We start from the raw sequence: 13,686 nt of genomic DNA on the forward strand, positions 1-13,686 counted from the left end.
CACATGATTTCACTTATATGTAATCTAAAGAACAAAATTAACTGATGAACAAAATAGGACCAGAGGTATGGATACATGGGACAGACTGACAGATCTCAGAGAGGAGGTGGGTGGGGAGGAGGAGAAGAGATCAGTCAAATAATATATATACACATATGCATCATCCATGGACACAGACAATAATGTGGTGAAGGCCAGAGAGTATTACAGGTTGGGGCAGGTTGGAAGAAGGCAAAGGGAGGGAGAAAATGGGGGACATCTGTAATAGAGTCAACAATAAAAAGAGGAAATCTATATGATAAAGCCCTTGCCTTTCCCTCTCTTCCCCCCCAAAAAAGATATCCTGGCCTAAAAATAACACTTCCTTTTTTTTTCTTTCTTTTTTTGATAATCATCCCTTTGCCCCATCTTTCTTCCTATAACAGCCTCCAATTTTGTACAACCCCTTAGAGTATCTCTGCTTGCTAGATGAGATTTTGTCCAACTGATTCATGAATTACTTATTGAAGCTAAGTCAATATTCAAATTTACTTCATTGATTTATGTTTTCTGATAATAGTAATAACTAATAATAATAGATAGTCATTCTTCATGGACAAATATACCTTGAAGTATCCTAAACTCTGGATTTGCTTTATTATGTTTCAACTTCACAGATAACCTATGAGGTAGGTATTATGATCCCTTTTCCCCCATTTTTATTAAATGTATTGAAGTGGCATTAGTTAATAAAATTATATAGGTTTCAGTTGTACAATTCTATAATACATCATTTGTATATTGTATTATGTGTTCACCACCCCAAGTCAATCATTTTATTTTTATAAACAAAATATATCTATCATAGTATAATTTATAATCGAAAACAAACTAAATATTCAATAATAGTGAAAGTGTTTAAGTAATTTATGGTATATCCAGAAGAAATTTTTGACTCCCATATGTAGTCATTAAAAATAATTTGGTTACAATTGAGATACTTGAGAAATGATGGTAGGTGTAAAAGACCCATGGCCAATTAAAATGATAGGAATACAAATTACTTTTTTTAATCCTTTTTTTAATCTTTATTTTTGAGAGTATTACAGATGTCCCCCATTTTCCCCCCATTACAACCCTCCACCTAGTTTCCACCCCATAGGTTATGCATATGTGCATATAAGTTTTTTGGTTAATCTCTTCCCACTTCTCACCCCCTTTCCCTCTGAAATTCCTACATCTGTGCCATGCTTCCATGCCTCTGGACCTATTTTGTTTAACAGTTTATTTTGTTCATTAGATTCCTCATATAAGTGAGATCATAATCAAATGATCCAATTTTAAAATAGAGAAAGCATAAACTCAAAGGATAATTTGTCTAACATCACATACCTGGCTTAGTAAAAATGACCATTTTTAGTGATTCAGAAACAAAACAGAGAACAATATACATTTAATATTTTATTGTCTCCTCATAATAGATTATAAACTCTACATGGGCAGAGCCATGCCACCATGGAACCCTAAGTGCTCTGCATGTTGCCTGGAATGTATTTTGTAAAATAAATGTTCAAAGAGTTAATGAAAGAAGAAATGAATGTATGAATGAAATGTATAAAATAATTTTTTGGTAAAAATATAAACATATGTTAATATTAGGACTACAGGGAAATACAATCCTTAATGGCTATTTGTAATCTTCCTGCCACAGGAAGACAAAAACCAGGATAAACCTGCTGGACACCAGGAATCAGACCATATAAGGAACTGAAACTGTCCTAAAGACACCTGATCACTCACTTGCATTCCAAACCCACCAACTCAGCTCCCAGACCCACTCACAACAGTAGCTTCCCGCCAGTGACTGCATATAAGGATGAAACTTCAGCTCATGGGTGCTGCTGTCAGGACTTTATATCTCCTTGGCTCAGTGCTGTGCAGCCCTTCCCTTTGGATATCCCATCCCCACCCACTTTCCTTAAATAAATTCAATTTTTCTTTATCCACCATCTGCCCACGTACCACCACCCACATTAGCCTTTCATTTTGGTGGCCAATACGGGGATATCCAGATGGGAAGCCCTCCCTTTTTTTCCTCCCTCCCTTCCTCAACCCCTAAAGACTTTTTGTCTTGGATTCCAACACTGACCAAGGACTTCCAGACTCCCTAGAAGCTACAGGAGTGTCAGATCATCAGAACTTCTGATTTCTACTGGTGGGTGAGTCACTTCATTTTGGAAACAGGATACTAGAGACCAAGACTCTCAGCTCCTCACAGGGCCACCATTTGTGGGCATGGATCAGCCACTTAAAAGGGATAAATAGGAGCATCCCCACTATTCCCTAGTAAACTGATGGTCAGAACCAGTGCTGGGTTTCCCAGTGAAACCCTAATGTGACCCAACTGGCCGGAAAATGAGCTATTATCCCCTGAAAAGCTGGAATTGACAATGCTGAGACTCATAGTCCCCAAAATACAATCCTACAAGGCTGCTTATAGAAGATTCCCATGACAGGCTACACTAGGCTTAGAACGAGCAAGATTGCACTAGGCAGCTCACCAGTCGATCCTAGCAATTGAGGTGTTAGGGACAGAAATAGAATATTGGGGACCAGCTACAATTATCTGTCCTATATAATAAAAGCCTAATATGCTAAGTGTCCGGTAGTGCCTTCAACCAATCAAAGTGTGATATGTTAATGATATGCTAAGACTGCTTGCTATGATGTGCACTGACCACCGGGGGCAGACGCTCCAACCAGTAGGTTAGCTTGCTGCTGGGGTACAACCAATTGGGACTGAGCAAGACAGGCCAGACATTGCCCTGGAGCCCTCCTGCTGTCCCTCCCCAGCTGGCCAACCTCCCACGTCCCTCCAGGGCCCCAATTGTGCACCAGTGGAGTACCTCAGCCTGGCTTGTGCCCTTTTGCAATCCGGGACCCCTCGGAGGAAGTTGGAGAGCCAGTTTTGGCCCGATCCTGCTGGCCAGACCGAGGGACCCCATTGGTGCATGAATTCGTGCACCAGACCCCTAGTATCCTATCTAATAATAGACAAACATGGTAATTGACCATACCTCCGCTACGCTTCCCATGGGCTAATCAGCAAGATATGCAAATTAACTGCCAACAAATATGGCGGCCGGCAGCCACGCAGCTGAAGTGAGCAGTAGGTATGCTTGCTCCAGTAATGGAGGAAGCCAAGGTTCCCCACCTGCCGCGGCCCAGCTCTGAGCTCCAGAAGCAACAATGTTTCAATTATAGAAGCTAAACAAACCCCAGATACCTGCTTTCAGCCAACGAGGGCCTCAGAGTTTAGAGCGCCAGTGATGGCAAGTGATGGCAACAAAGTTTCAATTATAGAAGCTAAACAAACCCAGATACCTGCTTTCAGCCAGCCATAGCCTCAGAGCTGGAGGCGGCTCTCAGCTCCAGTGACAGCTATAGAAGGTAAACAAATCCCAGAAGAAAAAAACAAAAAAAAAAAGAAAAAGAAAAGAGGCTGGGAGCTTCAGTCGTCTGCCAGCCTGAAAACGGTCCTCAGCCCCTCACCCAGACTGGCCACGCACCCAGTGCAGACCCCCACCCTGAAGAGGGTATGAACAGCTGCAAACAGCCATCAGCCCGTCATCCAGCTGGCCAGGAACCCAAGCAGGACCCCCACCCTGATCCAGGACACCCTTCAGGGCAAACCAGCCGGCCCCCACCTGTGCACCAGGCCTCTATCCTATAGAGTAAAAGTTAATATGCAAACTGACCCTAACAGCAGAAAGACTGGGAATGACTGGTCACTATGACACACATTGACCACCAGGGGGCAGACGCTCAATGCAAGAGCTGCACTCTGGTGGTCAGTGCGCTCCCATATGGGGGAGCTCTGCTCAGCCACAAGACAGGCTGATGGCTGCCAGTACAGCGGTGGTGGAGGGAGTCTCTCCCACCTCCTCAGCAGCCCTAAGGATGTCTGACTGCAGCTTAGGTCTGCTCCCTGTTGGCAAATGGACATCCCCCGAGGGCTGCTGGGGTGCCAGAGGGATGTCTGATTGCCATCTTATGCCCAATTCCCCGGGGAGCAGGCCTAAGCCAGCAAGTGGTCACCCCCGAGGGGTCCCAGACTGTGAGAGGGCACAGGCTGAGCTGAGGGAACCCCTACCTCCAAGTGCACAAATTTTTGTGCACCGGGCCTCTAGTCCTACCTAATAAAAGAGAAACATGGTAATTAGCGTACATCCGCTACCCTTCCCATTGGCTAATAAGCGAGATATGCAAATTAACTGCCAGCCAAGATGGCGGCCAGCAGCCAGGCAGCTTGAAACTAACATGAGGCTGCTTGCTTCAGTGACGGAGGAAACCAACGTTCCCCGCTGCCTTGCTGGCCTCTGAGCTTGCAGTTTGAAACATAGTTACAAATATAGAAGCTAAACAAAACCCCAGAAACCTGCTTTCAGCGAGCCAGGATCTCAGAGCTGGAGTTGATACAGCATTTCAATTATAGAACACAAACAAACCAGATACCTGCTTTCAGCAGCTGAGGCCTCAGAGCTGGAGCCAGAGCTAAAGCTGGCCCAGAATAAAAAAAGAAAAAAGAAAAAAAGGAGCAGTTGGAAGCTTCAGTCACCCACCAGCCTAAAAACAGCCCTTAGCCCCTCACCCAAACTGGCCAGGCACCCCAGTGGGGACCCCCACCCTGAAGAGTGTGTGACCATTTGCAAACAGCCATCATCCCCTCATCCAGGCTGGCCAGGCACCCCAGTGGGGACCCTCACCCTGATCCAGGACACCCTTCAGGGCAAACCAGCCAGCCCCCACCCATGCACCAGGCCTCTATCCTATATAGTAAAAGGGTAATATGCCTCCCAGCACCAGGATCAGCGGAGCTGCGAGGCCTCCAGGCACTGGGATCAGCGTGACAGGGGGCAGCGCCCAAATCCCCTGATCGCCCTGTGGCTCTGTGTGTGACAGGGGGCGGGGCCACAACCTCATTATCTGCCCTGCTCTTTCGTGACAGGGGAGGGCACCCCAGCCCCCTGATCAGCCCTGCTCTGTGCCTGATAGGGGGGAGATCCCCAACCCCCTGATCGCCCTGCAGCTCTTTCTGTGACAGCGTGCAGCGCCCCAACCCCTGATTGGCCCTGCTCTGTGTGTGACAGGGTGCGGCGCCCCAACCCCCCTCCCCCATGGGCCCTGCTCTGTGTGTGACGGGGTAGAGCCATAACCTCCCCATTGGCCCTGCCCTGAGTGTGACAGTGGTGGCGCCCCAACCCCCTGATAGGCCTTGCTCTGTGGGTGATAGATGGCGCCACCTCAACACCGCCCCCCCCACGGGCCATGCTCTGTGTGTGATGTGGTAGAGCCATAACCTCCCCATCAGCCCTTCCCTGAGTGTGACAGTGGTGGCGCCCCAACCCCCTGATCGGTCCTACTCTGTGGGTGATAGAGGGCGGTGCCCCAACCCCCTGATCAGCCCTGCTCTGTGTGTGACAAGGTGCGGTGCCCCAACTCCCCTATCGGCCCTACTCTGTGAGTGACAGGGGGGAGCTCCCCAACCCCTTGATAGACCCTGCTCTGTGCGTGACAGGGGGTGGTGCCGCAACCTCCCCATTGACCCTGCCTTGAGTGTGACGGGGGCAGTGCCCCAACTCCCCAATTGGCCCTGCTTTGAGCCCGACCAAGGGCTGCACCTAGGAATTGGGCCTGCCTTCTGCCACCTGGGAGCAGGCCTAAGCCAGCAGGTCGTTATCTCCCGAGGGGTCCCAGACTGCGAGAGGGCACAGGCCGGGCTGAGGGACCCCCCTTCCCCCCCGAGTGCAGAAATTTTTGTGCACCGGGCCTCTAGTATATATATAAAAGCCTAAGCCACAGAACAACCTAACACCAAATGACCAGTTGACCGGTCACTATGACACATACTGACCACCAGGGGGCAGATGCTCAATGCAGGAGCTTCCCCCTGGTGGTCAGTGCCCTCCCATAGCAGGAGTGCCGCTCAGCTGACCAATGGGCATCAGACATCAGGATCATGGCTAGAAAGCGCAGCTGGGGCAGTGGGAGTTTTTCCCATCTCTACAGCAGTGCTACCAGGCAGCGGCAGCAGGAGCAGCAGGCTGAGATGAGCAGGAGCAGAGTGGTGCTGTGCTCGGGCTCAGGCTTCTCCCCAGCCACTTGCCACTTTGCACACTACTACATGCCTCGGGGGATGTCAGACTGCTGGTTTCAACCTGATCCTCGCATGCTGGCTGACATCCCCCGAGGGTTCCTGGATTGCAAGAGTTTGCAGGCCAGGCTGAGGGACCCCACCAGTGCATGAATTCATGCACCGGGCCTCTAGTAAGAAACATTAATCATGCTCTGTTAACCATGATGGTTCTGTTCTGACTAGAGAAAGCACATTGTAATCTGGCTGAGAGTGGTACATCTGGGACAAGGAGCTAACATCAGCATGCAGTCCATCCTTCTGTTCTGAGAACTGCCTATTATTATGGAAAGACAACCTCTTGGCTGAAACAATCTAGTCCTACTGTTTATAGCCTCCTTCCCCTATTATCTGTATTCTGGGCCTGGGGTGCCCGAAGGAGCCCGCCCTCTGTAACATCCCCCCTCCAGCCACATGACTTGTAACCTGTAATGATTATCCAGTGCCACTTTCCCATGCCTGTAATTCCTACTTTCCCATGTAATCTTTGTCCTTCTACCCAACATAAGCAACTGGCTTATGGTGGGTGCAAAACAGATTTTTTTGTGGATGACCTGCTGCTCTCCCATACTGCTGGTATTATTGGAATAAACGCTCAAATATGATTCAACCCTGTCTCTGATTGATTGGCTCAAGTAGTGACAATTATTATTTACCGAAATAGTTTTATCTTGAAATTTTACATCTTACAAAAAAAGCAGGGTTCTCTGCAATTGTTTTTTGGTCAAGTCTATAACCATGTCTGAGTTTGCCATTTAGATATCATTATTGTTTTCTTCTGATGCATTTGCAAATATAATTAAGTCTTTGAAAAGATTGACAACAAGAACTGTGACTTACTCTAAGTTACAGGTTTATAATCAGGTCTTCTCTTTAAAGAGAGTAAAAATGTATAGAACCTGAAAGAATAATTGAATGTATCTGTCCAATTTTCCCAACACCATTTATTGAAGAGACTGTCTTGACTCCATTGTATGACCTTGCCTCCTTTGTCAAATATTAATTGAGCATAGTGGTTTTGGTCGATTTCTAGATTCTCTATTCGATTCCGTTGGTTTATGTGTCTGTTCTTGTGCTGGTACCAGGCAGTTTTGAGAACAGTGGATTTGTAACACAGCTTGATATCTGGTATTGAGGTCCCTCCTTCTTTGTTCTTCTTTCTCAGGATTGCTGTGGCTATTCGGGGTCTTTTTTTATTCCAGATGAATTTTTGGAGAGTTCATTCTAGGGCTGTGAAATATGCTGTTGGTACTAGCCCACCAACTTACACCATATACAAAAATATACTCAAAATGGATAAAGGACTTAAACATAAGATGGGAAACCATAACAATACTAGAGGAATCCACAGGCAGCAAAATCTCAGATATATGCGGAAGCAATATCTTCACCAATACAGCTCCTAGGGCAATGGAAACTAAAGAGAAAATGAACAAATGGGACTACATCAAAATAAAAAAAGCTTCTATACAGCAAAAGAAACCATCAACAAAAAAAGAAAGCCCACTGCATGGGAGAACATATTTGCCAATGTTATCACCGATAAAGGTTTAATCTCAACATTTACAGGAAACTCATACAACTTAACAAAAAGAAGATAAACAACCCAATCAAAAAAGGGGCAAAGGACCTAAATAGACACTTTCCAAAAGAGGACATAAAGACAGCCGAGAGACATATGAAAACATGCTCAAAGTCACTAATCATCCAAGAGATGCAAATCAAAATGACAATGAGATACCATCTCACACCTGTCAGAATGGCTATCATCAACAAATCAACAAATGACAGGTTCTGGCAAGATGCGGAGAAAAAGGAACCGTCTTGCACTGCTGGTGGGAATGCAGACTGGTGCAGCCACTGTGGAGAACAGTATGGAGTTTCCTCAAAAAACTAAAAGTGAAATTCCCATTTGACCCAGTGATACCACTTCTAGGAATATATTTCAAGAAACTAGAAACACCAATCAGAAAGGATATAATCACCCCTATGTTCATAGCGGTACAATTCACCATAGCTAAGATTTGGAAACAGCCTAAGCGCCCATCAGCAGATGAGTGGATTAAAAACTGGTACATCTACACAATGGAATATTGTGCTGTGGTAGAATAGAACGAATTCTTACCATTTGTAACAGCATGGATGGAACTGGAGAGCATTATGCTAAGGGAAATAAGCCAGTCAGAGAAAGATAAATATCACATGATCTCACTCATTTGTGGAATATAATGAACAACATAAACTGATGAACAAAAACAGATCCAGAGACAGAGAAGCATCGATCAGACTGTCAAACCTCAGAGGGAAGGTAGGGGAGGGCGGTGGTAAGGGGGAGAGATCAGCCAAAGGACTTGTATGCATGCATATAAGCCTAACCAATGGACACAGACACCAGGGGAGTGAGGGCATGAGTGGGGGGCAGTGAGAGGATAATGGGGGGATAAAGACACATATATAACACCTTAATCAATAAAGAAATAAAAGAATAATTGAAAACATGAAATACTAGCAAATTGCCTGACAGGCCTGGGTCAGTGAGCATCAACCTATAAACCAGGAGGTCATGGTTTGATTCCCGGTCAGGGCACATGCCTGGATTGTGGGCTGGATCCCCAGTGTGGGGCATGCAGGAGACAGCCAATTGATGATTCTCTCTCATCATTGATGGTTCTGTCTCTGTCTCCCTCTTCCTTCCTCTCTGAAATCAATACAAATGTATTAAAAATATAAATATCTTTAAAAGATAAACACTAGCAAGTAATCAGGACAAACAAAAGATTAGTTCTATGAAAATCTGTGTTCCAAATATAAGAAAATTTGTTTTTATTTCCCTAGAAAAATTTGGTAAATTATAACTTCTTAAGCAATATTAAAGCCTTTTTATTTTTCTTTCTACTAATCCCTCCAAAATTTGGCAATTTTTAATGAGTGAGTTATGGCAGCATAGTTCTTTGCATGAATTCAATAAGACCAGTTTCCAATTATCCAAGACTTTGACTGGAATGTCATGTCTGAGAGAGACGTGCCTGGTCTCGGGATGTCACCAAAAAGTCTTAAAGTGTGAAGATTGATTATGAAGCCAATATGGGCCCTTTGGAGAAAGCCTGGTATCTTGTTTGGTCACATGGTTCATGATAGTCTTTCCAGGTAAGGAATGAGGTTGCTTTCCTGGGAGATGGCAAGGAAAGAACCTCACGACATCTTTGGGGACCTCAATAACTTGAGGAATTCAACCAAGTCTACAGGTATTGCAGGAAAACCTGATGGCAGCTAGGCCACTCAGATTATTTGTCCTGACGGGCTAATTAAGGCTCAGTCTTGAAATTCCAGCACAGCAGATTTTTTAAAAAGCCTATATGATCAATTGCTATTCTTATTATGTTCATGCAAACAATCAGGCCAAATTGAAACTAGACTTACTACAGTAAATAAATTGGTCTTAATTTGCCTCTTTAACAAAAATGAGAGTAATTTTAGGGGGAAAATTCTCCATATACATAGTTTTAAATGTTAGACTCTATTCCAGTTCATTATCTTCAAAGTTTTATTTTTTCACCTATGAGCTAAACTAAACTAGATCCTAAATTTTTATCTAGTTTTCTTAAGTATTTGACTACAACCATCCAAACTAATATTTCATTTTTTTATCATCCTTTACTTGTAATTATTAACAACCAGTACTTTTTCCTTTTATCAGACTATTTATCATAATTATTGTCATTCTAGGTTTTCCTCCAGTGATACTGAAATTTATAAAACAATTTTTCTCCACTGAGGTACAAACCCTATTTTTATTCAGGAAATACCACCCCTATACACAATTACAACTTCCTTTTGTGCCCAGGCCTCATCATCCCTCTGACAGAGAGCAAGGATCTTTTGGCTCAGACAGAAAACATCACTTCCTTTCAGCAGGAAACAACTACAGAAGAGATCCTATGCCCCTTTTCTATGAAAGAATTCAGTCCCAAAAATCCTTGAGGGGTGTAATGTTAAACAGATATGAGCTGAGCAAGTATGATAGGCCAGGTACAGAAGGTCACGGGTGCCTAGTAAGGGACAATTGTAGGGACCTTGCCCTGAGAGTGGCCTCTCCTCCCCTAGCATATTGCTAGTTATACAGTTAGGCCTTCTGACCTTTTGTCCCTAGAGATATCATCTAGGCCTCAGGAAAGGTTTGGAAAATTAACCATGCCCTAAAAAAATAATATAGCCAAATTATGTCAGGAGACTCATCTGGATCAGGAGACTCATCTGGATTAGAATTAGGTGTTGCCAATATTCCTGCTCAGGATTAGAGTAGCTCCCTGAAGTGGGATTGGTTTGAGAACCTATGAAATAATATATGGGAGGCCCTTTCAGGATGCTATAGGTACAGATGTATATGTAGATATGATGTTAAAATTAAGAATTATATGCGGCATCTTTATCAAATAGTGACTTTATTAATAATTTAGCATGTGCTAGGGATTTTTCTGTCACAGGTATGCTACATTCCTTCTTAGCAGGAGACAGAGTTCTACTCAAAACATGGAAAACCAGATCACCAGACAATCAACACGGATGGGATCCTGGGATGTGCTTCTCACTATTCCAACTGCTCTGAAGCGGTCAGGGATAAAGCCCTAGATCCATTATACCAGGTGAAGAGGGTGCCAGAAGGGGAAGAATGGGTAACCAAACCCAAGAAACACCTCAAGGTCATCTTTAGAAGACAAAATTTACTATAATCATGCTCTTGACCAATGCTGGTTTGGCTGAAGAATTCATTCCATTCAGAAGGAAGATACAAAAATATTTGGGTGAACTTAGCAAAAAATGTTCTTGCCAAAACCGGTTTGGCTCAGTGGATAGAGCGTCAGCCTGCGGACTGAAAGGTCCCGGGTTCGATTCCGGTCAAGGGCATGTACCTGGGTTGCGGGCACATCCCCAGTGGGAGATGTGCAGGAGGCAGCTGATCGATGTTTCTCTCTCATCGATGTTTCTGACTCTCTGTCTCTCTCTCTTCCTCTCTGTGAAAAATCAATAAAATATATATTTAAAAAAAAAAATGTTCTTAATATCTCTGACTTTTGCCTTTTAGGGGGAACATAAGTAGAACAGACCTTTACATCCTGTGTAGTAGGAGTTGGGACACCTATTGCTAATATATAGAATTATACTCATTTTATTCATTTTGGGAAGAAAGTCACATACCGGAACCTTTATGCATTGGGACCCATTGTCCAGAAAAAGGATGAAGGCATATTTTCTCTCAATATTGCTGCAGTAGCTCCCTGTGACAAATGTCTGACTTTTACCAGTTGTTCTAATTATTGTCTTATAGTATCTAATAACTAAAACATGAATTGTCCTGATAATTTCACCCTCCCTTATAATAATGGACATACTAAACCACTGGCTGGTTGGTTTCTGATATGTGGGGAATTGTTTATTCATATATCCCTGCCAACAGCACCAGGAGGCCTTGTTCCTTAGGAATACTGACAGAAGAGAGAGACCTTCACCCAGATTCCATAAGAATAATTACTAACAAATAGAAAGAGTAGGGAACTACTAGTACTATATGGCAATACAATCCTTAATAGCCATTTGTAAATTTCCTGCCATAGGAGGACAAAGACCAGGAAAAACTTGCTGAACACCAGGACTCAGACCATATAAGAAATTGAAACTGTTCTAAAGACCTGATCGCATATCTGCATTCCATCCAAATTCCAAGACCACAAACTCAGCTCCCTGACCCACTAATGACAAGAGCTTCCTGCTAGTGACTGCATATAAGGATAAAACTCCAGCTCTTGGGTGCTGCCGTCATGGACTCTATATCACCTTCGCTCAGTGCTGTGCATCTCTTCCCTTTGGATATCCCATCCTCCATCCCCTTTCCAAAATAAATTACATTTTTCTTTATCCACCCTCTGAGATGGCTATTTAGCCTGTCTGCATATCACCATGTTAACCTTTCAGTTAATATATAAGAAATTAATATTATTTTTTTTGTCTTGGACAACTCTTTATTTTAATACTAGAGGCCTGGTGCACAAAATTCATGCATGAGGGGAGAGGGGTGGTCTCTTAGCCCGGCTTGCACCCTCTCCAATACAGGAACCCTCGGGGGATGTCTGACTGCCAGTTTAGGCCTGATCCCACAGTCAGACATCCCTCTCACAATCCAGGACCACTGGCTCCTAACTGCTCACCTCCTGCCTGCCTGCCTGATCGCCCCTCACCATTCTTCCTGCCTTCCTGATCACCCCTAACCACCTCTGCCTGACTGCCTGATCACCCTTAACCTCTCTGCCTGCCTGCCTGATTGCCCCTAACTGCCTCTGCCTGCCTGCCTGATCATCTCTAACCATTTCTGCCTGACTGCCTGATCACCCCTATGCTGGAAGCTATCCATTGTCTGCACTATCAGGAAAGTGTAAACAAGGAACCCAGAAGGCTGATGGACCTTGAGTTTTGGCAAGGGCAAAAGCTATGCATTGATTGTTTATTTGAGACAATGGTGGCTCAAGCAATTTCCTGACCTAATAGTCTCAAAGTGAATCTTTACTAATATTTACTGACCTCCAAAATCTATAAGGAATTCATACAACTTAACAAAAGGAAGATAAACAATCTAATTAAAAAAAGGGCAAAGGTCCTTAATAGACACTTCTCCAAAATGGACATACAGAAGGGCAAAAGTCATATGAAAAAATGCTCAAAGTCATTAATCATTCTAGAGATGCAAATCAAAATGACAACGAGGTACCACCTCACACTTGTTAGAATGGCTATCTTCAACAAATCAACAAATGACAAGTATTGGTGAGGATGTGGAGAAAAGGGAACCCTTGTACACTGCTGTTGGGAATGCGAACTAGTGCAGCCTCGGTGGAAAAAAGTTTGGAGTTTCCTCTTAACCTCTTATTGCTGAACAATCAAGAAACTAAGCCAAACATGAGAAAGGTTTTAGTACTTTTATCTGCTGTTGGGGCAAAGGCTTTTTCTTTATTAATAATTTCTAATAATGTATTTTATTAATATAACACCTTATAATTCACTAAGAGTCTTCAAATATATCCAAACATTTTACAATTTCTATAAATCTGTGAGAGACACCTTTTATATGTATAAACACATGTATAATCAAATATTATAAATATGAAGTCCATTAAGTAGATGAGAAAACAGAAGCTTGGAGAAAGATGCATGACAACCTAAAGTAACAAGAATTACACATGAGAGAACCAAAAAGCTCAGTCTGAAAAATTTAAAATTTATTCATTTTTTGCATTATGCCAAAGTAAATATGTTCATTTAACAGATACTAAACCATCACCAATTGCAAAATCATTTATCACTCTTCAATGTATTTCATAATTATCAATCTGACAAATAAATACCAATCAAATAATAAACATCATCCACATAACAGTTAAATAGAAAATACTCATACACAGAGGGGATAAATGGTAATGGAAAAGATTAAATAAATAAATAAATAAATTGAATTCTCATACCTA

At 43.4% G+C, this 13,686-nt stretch overlaps 1 protein-coding gene across 1 annotated transcript in view; it reads right to left on the reverse strand.

Annotated features, from left to right (window-relative positions):
• TRPC4 (transient receptor potential cation channel subfamily C member 4) overlaps positions 1 to 13,686 on the reverse strand; it is a 312,640-nt gene that overhangs the window by 256,035 nt on the left and 42,919 nt on the right. The gene's annotated exons all lie outside the window — the stretch shown is intronic.

Source organism: Myotis nattereri (assembly GCF_964212035.1).
Source record: "Myotis nattereri genome assembly, chromosome: 2".
NCBI classification, from domain to species: domain Eukaryota; kingdom Metazoa; phylum Chordata; class Mammalia; order Chiroptera; family Vespertilionidae; genus Myotis; species Myotis nattereri.